The following is a 17135-nucleotide window of genomic DNA, read 5'->3' as shown; positions in this document are numbered from 1 at the left end:
AATGAAGATATCTATGAAGATGCACCATTAGAATTTGATCCTAATTTTCCACCACTTGAGAAATTGACAAGAAATCATCCAAAAGAACAGGTAATTGGTAATCCACAAGATGGTATGTTGACAAGAGCTCAAATTCATGCGAAAAATGGGGTACTAAATGCGAACCAAGAACTATGTATGTTTAATGTCTTTATTTCGAAAATAGAGCCAAAGACAGTAAAGGATGCTATGGAACACTCAGATTGGGTTGTTGCTATGCAATCTGAACTGGCTGAATTTGAACGAAACAAGGTTTGGAGATTAATTTCTAAACCTTCTGATGTTTCAATTGTCGGATTAAAATGGATTTTTAAAAATAAAATCGATAAAGATGACAATATTATTCGCAATAAAGCTAGACTAGTGGTTAAAGGTTATTCGAAACAAGAAGGAATAGACTATGAAGAAACATTTGCACCTGTTGCAAGATTTGAAGCAGTTCGCATATTTTTAGCTTATGCAGCTCACAAAGACTTTGATGTTTATCAAATGGATGTTAAGTGTGCATTCTTAAATGGAGAACTAGAAGAAACTGTGTATGTTGAACAACCACCAAGGTTTATAAATGATGAACATCCTGATCATGTTTACATCCTAGATAAGGCTGTATATGGATTAAAACAAGCACCAAGAGCCTGGTACGCAACACTTACAAATTTCTTGAAACAATCTAAATTTAAACAAGGATCAGTAGACCCCACATTTTTTCGCAAGAAAGTTGTGAATCATCTAATGCTTGTTCAAATTGATGTTGATGATATTATTTTTGGCTCGACTGATCCAACATTGTCAATTGAATTTGAAAATCTAATGAAAAGTCAATTTGAAATGAGCATGATGGGAAAAATTAATAATTTTCTTGGTTTGCATATAAGACAGAACAGGGATGGAATCTTAATCAATCAAGAAAAATATACAAAGAACTTGCTTGAAAAGTTTGGAATGACTAATAGCACGAAACTAAGAGTACCAATGGAAGTAGGAACAAGACTAACTCCTTCGTTAGATGCTCCTGCTGTTGATTTAACACTTTATCGAAGCATGATAGGGTGTTTGTTATACTTAACTGTAAGTAGACCTGATATTATGTTTTCGGTTTGCAATTGTGCTAGATATCAAGCTAATCCCAGAGAACCTCATTTGACTACAGTGAAAAATATTTTTCGCTATCTTAAGGGAACAGTTTCGTTAGGACTTTGGTATCCTTCGAAAACGGGGTTTTTCATTCAAGCTTTTTCAGATTCTGATCTAGGAGAATGTACTTTGGATAGGAAAAGTACGAGTGGTGGATGTCAACTATTGGATGGGAAGTTGGTGAGTTGACAATCGAAGAAACAAACTTGTGTGGCTATATCAACTGCTGAGGCTGAATACATTGCTGCTGCTGATTGCACATCGCAAATTATTTGGATTCAGAGTCAACTTCGTGACTATGCAATAAACATGAAAAAGATTCCCTTGTATTGTGATTTGCAAAGTGCAATTCGCATTTGTCATAATCCAGTACAACATTCAAAGACAAAACACATTGTTCTTCGATATCATTTTATCAAAGATCATGTGGAAGATGGGAATATTGAAATTCATTTTGTTAAAACAACTAAACAACTTGCTGATATTTTTACAAAACCTCTTGATGAAAAATCATTTGTTAGAATTTTAGCAGGCTTGGGGATGATTGATGCAAATTCAATTCCAAAAAATCAAGCATGAAAGTCTCGTTCAACAGTTATGAGTCAAACTTGTTCAGATGTTACTGTTCATCCAGAGGCTTCGCATGGCTTCACATCCACATCTTTTCGCATTTGCGATCATAACAACTAAGGTTAGGTTTATGATTCATTTTGTAGTTTTTAATTTTTGAAAAATCAAAAATCCAAAAAGATTTTATGTTTATTCATTTTTGTTTTTGAAAATTTAAAAATCCAAAAAGATTTTATTTTGATATGTTTTTAATTTTGAAAAATTCAACAATAACAAAAATATTTTTGTTTTCTTTGTTCTTTAAATATTGTGTGCTGAGATTTTAGTACAGGGCTTAATGTGAAGAGGTCATGCTTATGTGTTTCTACGTGAAGGTATTAATTTTTTTTTTAAACTAGATAAGATGTCCCTAGAAGCATGCTGCTGTATGTAGACCAAAAGCCTCAACAATACTCTATCTGTGTGAAAAGAAAGCCTTAATGAAATTATCACATGAAGAGTTTTTATTCGCATAACTCAAAAGAGCTACCTTACTCTTCTCAAAAGAGTTAAGAGTTTTCTGTACCAAACAATTCTTTCAATCCAAATTTTCGAAGAGATTTGTCCTTGAGGTCTTTGATTAAACCAATAAAAACCTAGACAAATCACAAGTCTGTGTTTATGATCTAACATCATGAGACCGTGATGGAAGTGAAACCCAAAAATGATAAACCTTAAGGAATTGACGGGGAACACCGTTCCAGATTTTTACGAAACCTTTGTTTCAGTATCAGAATTTCGAAATCCAAATCATATTCAGTTCGCATGTGTGGTCTTGATCAAATATTCGAAACCCACGATGTTTGTTACCCAACAAGATCCAGAACAATTTTTTTTTTTTGAATATGATTTATGTGTGAGTTTTATTCGCAAATCCTACTCATGATAAATATTTTCAAAAGCCAACTTGTCACTGACTACACTAGTCAAACAAGTATATTCATTTACAATTTCTCACCTTATGTTAAGGTTGATACGTAATGAAATTTAAAACCAATCCATAATATCTTTTAAAAGAAGACCTTCGATACTTATCTAAAAGTATTCGATTGTAATTCACGGGAAACTACACAAGCTGTTGATTGTCTCTCTTGATGATTAACGAAGCAACCTTTGACTGGGGTTTAACTGCATTCATGTCAAATTGAATTTTTGACATCACAGAATTCCAAATTTCTTTTGTTTTGTTTCTCATCTTATTCTGTTTACACAATGCACACACGAAATCCTTGAGGTTCTGAGTAAAACCAACTCAGGCTGATGATTTCAAAAATCTAGCATATGACTTCACTTTACATCCCAAAAGTGAAAGAGCTTTGCCTCCATGCGAAGGGTTTTAACGGTTCAGATTCTCTAACGGGAAACTTGACAGGCTGTGTACTCAAGATGGTTGGTATTATATCTGGTTTTCAAGGAGATGTGACAGTTACTTTTTGAAGCATGGTTATCTTTTGCAGTGATGATCCGATTTTCAAGGTGCCACATCGGATAACATTAAATGCATCCCGCTTTAATTTCAAATCAATTTGGGTAAACTATAAAAGGGGGATCAAGAACACTATATACGGTTACGCGAACAGAACTCTCACAAACCTCCAAAGATTCAAACTTGTTCAACTTCATCTCTTTCAAACCCTAACAATGGCGGCCACTCAATCCAACAATGATGAAGTTCTTTCTCAATCCCTGATGAAAATCCAAAGCAACAATTATCAAGTTGATCCAAATGTCTCTTCTTATCCCGAAGGCTTGAAGATGCTCATCGTTGCCCTGAAACAATCACCCCTGTCTACTGCCATGTTTAGTTCCTTCTCCTTTCTGATGACATGGTTATCCTTGACAGCTTCAACGACATCATACAACTATACAACTGATGTGATAACCTTCAACTTGATAAACAACAAACGGGTAAAACTTTCCAAGAAGTTGTTTGTTGAATTCTTGTAGATTCCAAACAATCCTTCCTTTTTCAAACCTGTTAACTCTCAAATCATTCACATGTTCAATGAGATGGCCCATCAACCAGAGCTTGAGAAGATAAGTGACTTTCGAAAGTCTGGGTTGCCGTGCATATGGAATTTCTTGTTTGGTATTTTTCTCAGATGCCTAACAGGACGCACAGTTGGTTTTGATAGGGGACGAATGGAAGTATATGCCATGGTTATGGGCTTGTACTATGACATCAGCGTCGATTATGCAACCCAGTTATGGAAGGAATTTGTTAAGAGTCTCGAAAACACAAATTCTAAAAAAGGGATTTCGTGTGCGAGGTATTGCAGCTTAATTCTGGAGAAGGTATATGAAAAAGAAGGGATTCCAGTCACGGAGGATGTTGAAGTTGCTGAATTTTCTCTATACAATTTTCGAAGGTAGTGGAAGATGATGAGGCAATTTTTACTCATGTTGCTCGCATTCCAGATGTGATGCTTCGCAAGGTCTCTCAAACTCACAAGGTCTTGGTGAGATATTTGAAAACAATTGATCAATCGGTGCCAAAGAAGGATGCGAAAGGTCCATCTTCGCAACAAGCTCAGGATGAAGATGTTCATATTGAAGTAACTTCATCTAAATCGAAGAAAGAAACAATACCTTCCAAGTCTGGGGTATTGAAAAAGATTCGCAAGACTGAGGTAAGCAGTAAAGGGGTTACCATTCGCAATATTCCAGCTCCGGTCTCTCCAGGAAAGAAAAGGCAAAGAGCTGAAGACGTTGCGAAAAACATGCAACGTACTCTAATAAAAAGACGGAAGCTGGTGGTTCACAATGAATCATCTGATGAACAGATAGTTCCAGAAACTCCACCGGTGTCTTCTATGGTAAATGTTTCCTTACCAATCATTTCCATTAACCCTACTTCGCAAATATCTACCACAACACCACTCATAGAACCACTCGAAATAGTCACTACCAAATGAGTTTCTGAGGAGGTACCTATTTCTGATACGGTTTTCAACGTATCTGATATGGGGGCACCTATCACGAGTGTTGAAATCACTTTACCAATCACCTTACCCATTTCCTTACCACTTGTTTCATTTCCATTTACAACTCTATCCACAACCTCATCAATTTTTGATCATCCACTTCAAAACCCATTTACAACCCTTTTTCCCTCACAATCACTAGAAACTCCTCAACTTTCGCAACCTTTATCTGATAATGAAACTGAAGGAGGAGCCTTTGGAGGAGTACTTGAAGACATTCATTTTGATTTAGAGGAGGAGGATATTCCTGATCATATGCTTATGACAGGAAAGCAATTTAAAATCTTGAATCATAAGTTAACTGCCATTATTCAGTCACAAGCTGATTCTGGCAGGATGTCTTCTATTTCAGCAATGAAGGTTGATATAATGCTTAAGGGTGCTGAGAAGCGTATAATGGAGAAGGTTGATCAGTCTGATAAAAATAATGAGCTTCGCATTAAAGCTCAAGGGAGTAATTTTTCTTCATTCGTCCAGGACTTGAAAACAGTTGCAAAAGAACGTCATGTTCTTTTTGTACAGGATGTGAAGAAAGTTCGGGACGATGTCAACTTTAAGCATGAAGAGTTGAAAACCGAACATGCGAAGGAGCTCAGGGATATTACTTCTCAACATGTCGAAATTCAAAAGAAGATTGATGTGGTTGCTACAGAAGTACAAAAGGTTACTGTTGTCCCTATCCTTGAAGCTAATCAAAAAGAAACCCAGGAGAAGTTTGATCAGCTGATCAAGTTGGTGACTGAGTTGAAAACTATGGTTTCGCAATCTTCATCTAATCAAATTCTCACTCCTGAGTTCTTGTCTCTAAAGGTTAATACTTTAGAACAAGCAATTCAGAAAGCTCTTGCTCCAATCGCAAATTTTACCTCTTTACTCCCGAAAAGTGCCCCACCTACTTTCACAGGGGTGCAAGGGGGAGAGAAGAATTCAAGTAAAGAGGAGGATGCGAAGACAGTGGGAAAAGTTATATCTAACCAGCTTAAAACTACTCTTCCCATACTTACGAAGCCAATTTCCTCAACTACAATAACCACAAAACCGATTGCCAAAGGAATTTCTATTGGGGAAAAAGAAGGAGGTTCGAGTTCAATACCTCAAACAGATGTAGTGGGAAAAGGAAAAGGGATATTGTATGAAAAATCGAAGGAGGAGAAGAAAGTTGAGGCTGAGGCAGAGTTGGAAAGGATGAGGCAAGTACAAAGCATCATGAGGCAAAGGGCAAGTGATCCTCCCACGATGAACAAAGGAGATCCTGCGAAGCTGTACTCTTACGAAACTATAGAGTCAAAAGTTGTGGGGAGGGAAATGTATGAATTCGATAAGAAGCCAAAGAGAAGTTATGATATTGCGAATTTAGACAATTGTCAGCTAGATTTTCCAATCAACGAAATGCTTTTCATTACTGCTCAGTACAAGATTAGCGAGCAGTTTGATAATCCTGATGATTATATACACATGAAAATCAGATTTCATGCTGTATTGGGAAAGAATCCGGATGAAGTTTTGGTCTTTAATGAAGATCAAAAAGGTGTTAACAATCAAGAAAGATACATTGTTTGAAGACATGCTTCAAAATTTCCGTTATTTTGTTATTCGAGCAGACAACAAGCAGTATGACTTCACTGTAGCTGATTTTCCTCTAATGAACTGCAACGATTTGATTCAAGTGGCTCTGATTTTGAAGCATATGGAAGAGAATAAGCTCAAAGGCTCTGAGACTGAAGTGTTCAAGATAGGCTTCGCACATGTTAAGACATACATCGACAATTACTTTGATTGTTTGGCTCTTACTGATGAAGAATTGGCGAATGTGTTGGGAAGAGAAGTGAACGTTCCTTGGGAAGTAACCTTATCTCAATCAACATTATCGAAATATGTTGTTGGGGAGATATGCCTGAAACCTTACGGCATGGTGTTTTCAGGTAGAGATACGTAGGGGAAGCCCAAGAAATTCTTGTTTAAAGTCTCAGAGGTGGAAAGATATACTTCTTCGCAATATACGCACTTTATTCTTCGTATGAACAATTGCAAGAAGAACAATGAAGGAGACAAGAAGGATCTCAAGATGGTGATTTCCTGGTATGGAGAAGTGCGAAAGACAATTCACTCTGCTGTTCAAAAGCTTATGGACTGAATAGCTTCGACTGTTTACAAAGGAGGAGATTGTAGAAGCAAAATTGTAAAAGTCGAATATTGTGTTTGTATAGTTTCGCATCTTTATGTTGTTTTACTTTGTCATATTTGTGCGACGTCTAATGTTTAGACTTAGTATATTTTTTGTACACTCATGTTCCCTATGAATAGGGACTGAGGATAGAAGTAGAGGATAACTTTCTGAAACGCAAATATCCTTTCTACTTATTATGTAATCAGTCTTCATCAATATAAGATCTAATTAATATTTACTCTTTGTGTTTTAACTCTTCAATCACTCAAATCATATTTTTCTTTCGTAAATCTCGATAACAATTCTGTTCACTTTCAGAATACTTCTCTTAATGCTACAAGTATGGTAGATACTTGTACACTTCATTCCGGATCGATAACCAACTTTTAAGGAAAATAATGGTTTTTCCTGGGATGACTTGAATTTTCTTAACCAGGTTGTGTGATGAATGGATAACTAGACTTTTCTTATAAGAAAATATGGGATTTTCTTGGATAGCACAACTTTTTCAGAAAACCAAAGGAAACTTGTTATTTTACAGAAACCAATCGCTTATGAACTCACCAGCTTTATGCTGATATTTTTAAAACTGCTTGTATTCTCAGGTCAACGTTAGTCAGGTATCCCGAAATATTTTGGAGAAGATGGAGTGTATAGAAGTCTCGTCTTTACTTTTGTTATACTGATGAATAGATAAAACATGTATTACTTTGCTTTTCAAACAAATGTAAATTTCCTATCTAATGTAATGGTTGTGTTTACTATGCTTACTATGTACATTGGTTGTGATACTTTACATGACGTCCTCCGCCGCGGAACGTTTCCGCCATCGGTTTCGGGGTGTGACAAAGTATTCTAATTGTCACACCCCCAAAGCAAAACGACAGAAACGTTTAGGGGCGGATGGACTGACTTCATGTACAATATCAAAACAGTTGAATAGTAATGAAACATAGAAACACAAACATTCGTACATATAGATTTCAAGTATTACATTGTTTACAAAGAAAGTTGTTCCAAAAGTTGGATACAAATAACTGAAAATTAGGGAAACATGAAATGACGACGCCGACCCTCAAGAAGGGTGGAGTACCTGTCTACTGGTTCCCTGAGAATACAAGTGATTTTGAAAAGTGTCAACAATTAAGTTGGTCAGTTCATAAGCATTTTTGTGTGAAAAAGGTTTTGCAATTGTTTCGCGGAAGATGGTTTCATATTTTCTAGAAAATACGATATTTTCCTTAATATGAACTAAAATTGTAAGTAATTTCTTTCTATCTTTTCCTTGTAAAGTAATAATGTAAATTCTCGTAGAATTCGATATTTTCTTTAATATGAACTGAAATTGTAAGTAATACCTTTGTATCTTTTCCTTGTAAAGTAACAATGTATACTTCTAAAAAATCCAGTATTTTCTTAAAGGTGAATCGTAGTCTTAAACCCTACGACCAAGATGAAAGTGAAAATTATACAAAAAATAGTGTATAGTTTCATTTATTTTAATAAAAACAATGAAGTATATGCTTCCCGTAAACCAAAATCATTTTGCTAATCTCTGTGTGAGTTCTTATAACCATGCTAATATGACTGATATGCCTGAACGCGACGTTCTTCATGCGTCAGAGCCACGGGAACCTTTGTCACCCTAGACATGCCGGTCTAACTGTAGCTAAGGACTGAGGTGTGGGGTCGTCAATCCTGTATAGATATATACAAAATAGTCTCTCTCACTCTCTCCCTCTAGGAGAGTCTGGTTAGAACGTAGGACTTACAGTGTATGCTAGGTAGGTACGATGAAGGAAAGTCTCACAAGAGCATTAATAGATTTACGTGAACTCTGACTCTATTTACTTGCAAAATAAGATGATTATACCTTTAAATAATATATGTATTTTTGAAAGGTGTAGTTTGTGACTTCCAAACTATACCAATTATAGTTTATCTTCTTGGTTGAAACTATTGATATAGTATTTTATATAAATATAGTTGCGTATTCTAGCATGAAAATATGAAATCAAAACGTAAAATTTTGTGGCTAAAACCCACTAGTTTAAAGAATGACCATAGTGTAACCATTTGTGTTAGTAAAGCTATCTTTTAGTAAAACTTTCCAAAAGCCGTGTAGATTTACAAATCATAACTTTTGTTATGATTTTATAACTTAGTTTATGTGTACTTTCAGAAAAATCATATCACAAATGTTTATGCCAAAACTAGAATAAATCATAACTTATGTAACAATATTTGATCTTTAACATAAGGATGAAAAAAATGAAATTATTTGTGGGATAAACAAAGTTTTACTTGTATCCCCCCCTCCTCATCTAAAACATGGAAAAAAAACTTGAAAATATGGGGGTATGAACTCACCTTGGTTTGGTTAGGTGGATGATTTGAAGTGTTTTGAATATATTTTGAGCCCTAACACTTGAAGAGTTTTAATAACTCTTTGAAACTTAAGATACCCTAAGGATGTTATCTCATAATATTATGTTTAAATATGGTGAAATCAACAAAATAATGTGTAGAATTACTAACCAAACACGAAATTACTTACAAGGATCTAAGGATGTTACCTGGAAAATGTTGATCCTGAAAGACTCTAGGTTTGCTCTTGGGACATTTTTGAAATATTGCTAAGTGAAATGAGGGAAGGATCTTTGGATGAGTTGACTTCCATAACAAATGGGGTGGAATGGGGTTAGGATATTAATTAGAAATTATGGGGGAATATTAACTTTGATATTTGTGGAATAATTCCTAGATATATGTTGGTTAATTACATGGGAACCTATGAATTGCATGGGGATATATGAATGGACATCACATCCTAAAGTCTTCCATTTTTGTCCTATTCCCACTCTAGACCTTAAACCTTCTTGGGAAACTTTATTGTGTTTTACTTTATGAGTTTACTACCATAGGAAGGGTTTACGGTTCATATGTACCCATTAGATGTGTTTTTGGCCAAAGTTTGGTCCACTAAGGGGTTTTCGGCCAAACATTGATTCCCTAAGGTAGTTTACAGCCAAGCTAAAGTCGTTTAGGGTGTTTTTGGCCAAGCTAAGGTCCTTTAGTGTCTTTTCGGCCAACTATGGCCCAATTGGAGGGGTTTACGGTCTTGGATGGTCCCTATACAGGTGTTTATGGTTTGTGTTAATAGGAAACTCAAATATGTTGGCCTTAAAGTTCGAGTGATCAAGATCGTGACACAATTACAAGCTCTTGTGCTAACACCATTTTCTCATTATTTGATTGCATTTTTACTTAAGACTTATTGCAACTTTAACTCCAATTTATTTGTCTAATTTTTCCTTGATAAACTTGTTTACTTTCAAGAGGTTATCTTTTATATGATTTCCAAAGTGTACACACCTATATACATGCACTTTTAAGGTTTTTCATTGTAATAGGGTTACAATTTAGATTTTGCTTGATCCAAATCTTTCGGATTGTCACATCATCCCCCCGTTAGAGGGAATTTCGTCTCGAAATTAGCTTCTTGGATGGCTTTTGCAACTACGAGAATGTTGCAGGTACCCCTGTTTCATCTGGTCTCTTCGTTCCTAGAGGAATTTGGGTCCTTGCTTGGTGTTCCGGCTGACCTTCGCTATTGGTATTTAACCTTGCTCTTTTGGTTTCCCTGCCCATGATTCCCACATGTTCCTCTTTAGGGTGTAGGTTCTTGTGTACCTGGATTTCTTTGAGTGGGACTACAAGAGCTTTGGCGGTCAGACACTTATTAGGGTTGGATACGTGGAATGTGAAATGTACGATGTTGAGTTCTTATTGTAACCGAAGTCTATAGGTTACCGGACCTATCCTGGCGAGGATCTTGAATGGTGTAATGAAGATTGTGTTCCTGGTGACCTAGAGGTAGTGTTCATAGACCTTAAGGATGACACTATTGTTACCAATGTTAAGGTTGCATGTGGTGCAGCTGGCCCTATGAATCTTAGGCTGTCATGGGAGTTTCTTCCTATTGAATTTTGAATTGGTGGGGTGTCGATCCTTTCTTGTTCCTTGATGTTCGTCGAATGGGTCGTTGGTTCGGACTGAGGGACATTGAGCCATAACGATGGGTTGGTTTGACTTTTGGGAGTCAATGGTCCTATGGAAAATTCGCTAGAGGTTAGAGTTTCGGTCTGAAAATTTTTTCCTTACTCATTAGATCGTTCCATTGACCAAATAGTATATGCTTTTGTGTTGGTGCTAAGTGGTATAGGGGGGCTTGGCTATAGGAATGGCTGCAGGAGTCGGGTCGATTCCGAACTCAACTTGGCACATGGGTGATGTTTCCGAATGACGTTATGGGAAATACTTCAGAAAGCTTGTAAATTTCTTGGTTACCCTTGATGTCTTTTGCTTCTTGTCTTCTATTTCCTTGTGGGGTAAAGACTTGATGGGTTTTGAGCATTCTAACACTCCTATTGTGTACATATAATCCTATAAACCTTGGATTTATGTTTTCTCTATTATACATGAAATATTCAATATTCCAAGGTTTCATCCTAACTAGCATAATATGAAGTATATACAATACAAGAATCTAGTAGAATCACATACCTTTTGATGGAGCATGAAATCTTGAACCTTTTAGAGCTTAGTGCCCTAAGTGTTGCACCTCAAATGGTTCACATAACACCAAAAACCCTTGGAATAACTTGAGAAAAAGAATACTTACGTTCACTCTTATGAAATCAGTTTTGCCCTCTTTTTGTGTATGCACTAGTGCCCATTTCATGAACTAGAGACCTCTTTATATAATGTGGAGCATTAGTGTTACATTCATGTAAACCATAATACCCATGACCTTTCATTTCCATAGGATCCATGGGTTAAAACTCCATGGACTATCCATGAAAGCTTAGCGAAACCTAAATGAACTAGGCCCATCCTACATATATAAGAGTCCACATTTAATTAGTTCCTTTTGATCACTAAATTCGTTCTGCCATACATCGAAACTTTTCCAATGTTTCAAAATTATACTTAAAGTTGTAAGTATAAACATATTTATTAAACTTTAGAAAATCATGATGAATAGTCCTATCGATCTTTAAGGTGGACTTGACCAGTGCATAAGAATGTGTACTCGATCCCTTAGTCCTTCATTTGACACTCATAAAATGTGAACAAGGAATTAGTCTTCATTTTACAAAGATGAAAATTCTCATTCATCATATAATACAACTTGCATCATTCCAAGTTTCGGTCCAATTGAAACTTGGGTGATGAGAATCTTTCCTTATTTGGTAAATTTAGACACTATCACAACTGAAAGAATCAAATTCATATTTCCATTATTACTAGAAACATACAAACATCAATTTTTCATAAATGCCATTGCAAGGAGATATAAAATAAAATAAAACAAAATTTTATTTATTTATTAAAATGCAGAAAAAACTTTTTCCTTACAATTCAACTTTAAATGAGAATTATGCTATTACATATTTCCTAGTAATCTATCATAACCCCTAAGCAGTAGCTCAAGAATCCGATCTTTGAATCATGCGATTAAAATCTATCTTCGCAATCAGATTCAACATACTCTTCTTTTAAGGTTCCTTCACTTTGCTTGATTTTGCAAAACATTAAAATGCAACCTAGTCACATGATGTGTTAAGAATCAACAATTAGGAACTTAACAAAGTTAGACAATGGACTTACCTGAAGCAGAGTCAAACTTTTTGATTCTTCCTTCTCTCAGATCTTTCAGGTAGTTAGGACAACTTTGCAACCAATGCCCCTTCTCTTCACAACAAACACTTATAGACTCCATGGGAATGCTACACGGGACTATCATAGACTTATCCTTTCCCTTTACCTTTTGGTCAACCAAGTTGATCAAGGCCGATCCCTTTCCATTGCGAAGAGAAAGCTTTTCTGGATGTCCAATGTTACCATTGTCAATGTCCATGGAAATTTGAGAAATAGAGCTTCCACCCAAATTTAATTTTCCTGTGCGCAAAAACATTTCTGATTCAGCAACAACAAACAAATAAGAAAGATCAATGAGGGTCATGTCATGATCTATCACATAGTAGTCCTTAATGAACCCACTAAACGACTCAGGAAATGACCGAAGAACCCAGTCAATAGCCAACTTCCTTTGGACAACGACACCCAACATTCTCAACCTGTCAATGTGTGACTTCATCTCTAATACATGAGTGCACACAGGTCTTCCATCTTTATGTTTCATTGCACGTGAGGCTGAGTGATTTCCATTATCCATTTGCGGGACATCTTTATCTTCGAGCGTGTGGGTCATGGCGAATAATTGGAGGAGGTGGAGGAAGAGAAGTATGATTTCCATTATCCATTTGCGGGACATCATCTTCATTAGGAAAGCTTGTTCCAAAGGATTTCAGAAGATCATAATTGTCTAAACCAAACATCTACAATAAGAGAAATTCAAGTTAGTTGATTTAAGTCCTTAATAGAGCACCCAATATGAAATATTAAGGCTAGGACCAACACAATATTTTATAACATGGAAGAGGGATGCTGTAATCCAAGATACAAAATATTTGAAGGTAGTCGAATGACGATTCACCAATTTCCACCATGAAAAATGAAATAAATTATTAGGTTTTAATTGGATTTGAAACTCCTAGATCTTTTGATATTCATTGAACTTTTCAATGGCATGTTTCAATTTCGATTGTGCCCTCTCAAGTTTTGTGACTGGGATGCCGAAGATCACAAAAAAAAGCTGTGAATAATCATGCAAATATTCTTGGTACTCTTAGCTTTTATCACCAATCGATGTGTCGGTTATCCACACACGCTCCACCGATCTATGATAAACCTTAAGCCACCCTTTGCCAACCTTGTTAAATCTAAGTTAGTGTGTCGGTTAACCACACGAGCTCCACTAACGACCTCAGCAAGGTGCAAAGTGTAATTTCATGGGTTAGCACCAAATTCACATTTTCCTAATGTAACTAAGATTGGGGATTTTTAAAACATTTAGTTACTTTATAACAATCATTATACTTTTAATGAGAATTAAAATCATTGTCCTACCTGTTTGGCTAACGACCCTCCACCAGTCAAGGAAGCAGTGGGTAAGAGTGGACACCCATTAAGCTACCATTTTATAAGCAACAACCTTATACCCCCCTTATAGACCAGATTCGTGAGTGAGGCCTACTAACGGTAAAACGACTTGATCTAATATATATATATATATATATATATATATATATATATAAGGGTTGAATTTGAACTTTTAAATTGCTAGGGTTTGGAACTAAAGTTTTCTAAAGTGACTTTACATGTTCCAAAACTTGAGGGAAAGTTTTGAACAATTCAAAAAACATTTGGATTTTCATAAGTTTTGATTTTAATTAAGGTTTTAAAACTTTAATGAAGTGACTCTTGATATCCAATAACTTGAGGACAAGTTATGGAGTCTATACAACTATTTATGAGAAAGACTCTTCAATTATGTAACCTTTGAATCTTTAATGGATCTTTAAAAGAAATGGCTTTTGGTAATCCATAACTTGAGGACAAATTATGGACTCCATTAAAAACATTTAGATAAAGAATTAACTAACAATCAATTTGCAAATAATTCCTATGATCTACCAAAACTCATAAGTGTATGAACAATCATATCAACAATTTTAAGACTCATATAAACACATATAAAACTTGAAATTTTTGATAATCTCCTTGAAATTGGTTTACCATAATCATTACCACATCAAAAACAGGTTCTATAAGCCCAAAACAGTTTAAGTTAATGATTCTAGACCAATTCCAGCACCAAAACTCGAAAATCTGTAATCAGGCCTGCCAACTTGTCGAGTGCATGAACTGACTTTGCGAGTTGGTTAAATATATGCATGAACTCATCAAGTTCCAAGAGGGACTTGACGAGTCAACAGGGAAGAGAGCAGAAATTCAACATTTTTCAGCAATTTGCATCAAGTATAAAGAAAACAAGCCTAGGCTCTGATACCACTGATAGGTTTTGAGCATTCTAACACTCCTATGGTGTACATGGAATCCTATAAACCTTGGATCTATCTTTTTCTGTATTATACATGAAAATATTCAATATTCGAAGCTTTCATCGTAACTAGCATAATATGAAGTATATACAACAAAAGAATCTAGTAGAATGACATAAATTTTGATGGAGCTAGAAGTCTTGAACCTTTAAGAGCTTATTGCTCCAAGTGTTGCACCTCAAATGGTTCACACAACACCAAAAACCTTTGGAATAACATGAGAAAAACAATTCTTAGGTTTACTCTTATGAAATCGACTTTGCCCTCTTTTGTGTATGCAGTAGCGCCCATTTCATGAACTAGAGACCTCTTTATATAATGTGGAGGATTAGGGTTACATTCATGTAAACCCTAATACCCATGACCGTTGATTTCCATAGGATCCATGGGTTAAAACTCCATAGACTGTACATGATAGCTTAGCCAAATGTAAATGAACTTGGCCCATCCTACATATATAAGAGTCCATATTTAATTAGTTCCCTTTGATCACTAAATTAATTCTAAATCAATTCTTGATCAATACTAATTAAATAGTATGATTTCATATTAATATATTAGAATTTATAATATACTATTATAAATTGTAAGTATCCTTTTTCTCATTTTGTCTATTCAATTGTTCTGATGCCATGCAACCCAAATGGCCATGCTACTCTTGGGTTGAATACATACCAATAATAGTTATGGGCTTAGACATCTAATCCAACAAGAGTGTGGTACTTTACACATATGTACTTATGAGTGTAGATGTCGGGGATAATTCGGGGATTTGTCATTATAGGTTGAAAGGGTTTTGTTAATTGGTCAGGTAAGGCGAAGGATCCCTTCGTGGAACTTGAATTTGGGATGGTGAGAATCAAACCATTCCATGTCGAAAAACGACCTTGGAATTTCTTATTGTAGTCGGTGGTAGGTTGGTTTGAAAGGGAGATGATTGTTTAGAACGGTAGCGTATTTTATGTACAGTTTTGTCTTTGATATTACTACTGCAGATATTTTGTATCGGGATTAGCGGGTTGTAGCACCATAAGTGCTTGGATAACTAATGATGAAATCTCATCCTATGCTTCCTACTAGGTTTCTCTATAATAGTTTGGTGTAACCTAGTCGTATATAATTAGGATTGAAAAGACAGTCGACTAAGTGGCCCTGCCCTAAATCCACAACCAGACAAGGAACATGAATTAAGGCGAAATCACGCACTCTAAATCTGTAGAATATTAATTATATATGACCCTGTGTTTACACTAATCCAACATAGCTCACATGCAAGGATCTTTAGTTCTTCTATGATATGATTTATTCGATGCTTAATTTTGTTGTTTCGAAACATACCGAAAATCCCAATAAGGTTCCTTGTTACTTCATCATGTCCTGTTGTTAAAACTCCTTCCGCTCCTCCGTCATTCCTCTCTGTTGGACAACCTCTCTTGAAATGTCCCGTTCCACTGCATGTGTGGCATAATGTTCTTACTCTAGCATCGGGGGTTGGAGCGATGCATTAGGCCGGGGTGCTACAGTGGCGGGCGGTGTGCCCCTTCTTGTATAACCTATTGCAATGAAAATCACGACATACTCCATTATGATGGAAGCTGGACTTGTTGCATTTTTGGGAGGTTTCCAGCATATGGTATTCTTGGTGTTCAGATAGTAGGGTTAGTGAGGATATGGATTATTACAACTTGTCACCTTTTGGTAGGTCTTTGAGTTGAGCTACCTCCTTTCCTGTTCTAGGACTTTCATTTCATGTTCTTGGGTTTGTGGTTTGGTATATCCTTGTAAGTAGTCACTCGTTGGTTTTCTTGGTTGTTACATGAAGGGTTTTGAGCATTCTAACACTCCTAAGGTGTATATGCAACCCTAAATACCTTGGAGCTATGTTTTCTCTATTATACATGCAAACTTGAACTTTCCAAGGTATTAACCTAAATAGCATACAATAATTTGATACTAGGGTAATAAACAAGTTAGATGACATACCTTTTCTTGTAGCTTGTTGCTTGGAGCTTTAAGAGCTTAGTGCCCCAAGTGTTGCACCTCAAATGGAATCACACAACACCACCGAAAAACGGAGGAACTTGAGAAGTGGTCACTTGCACTTCATAAAATCGGCTTTCCCTCTTGTGTTTCCACCAGCCACTCCTTATTGCCACTTAAGTGACAATTTCA

Source organism: Lactuca serriola, chromosome 8 (genome assembly GCF_051521515.1).
Source record: "Lactuca serriola cultivar US96UC23 chromosome 8, Lser_US96UC23_V15, whole genome shotgun sequence".
In the NCBI taxonomy this organism is placed as follows: Eukaryota; Viridiplantae; Streptophyta; class Magnoliopsida; order Asterales; family Asteraceae; genus Lactuca; species Lactuca serriola.
This window is presented reverse-complemented; position numbering follows the sequence as displayed.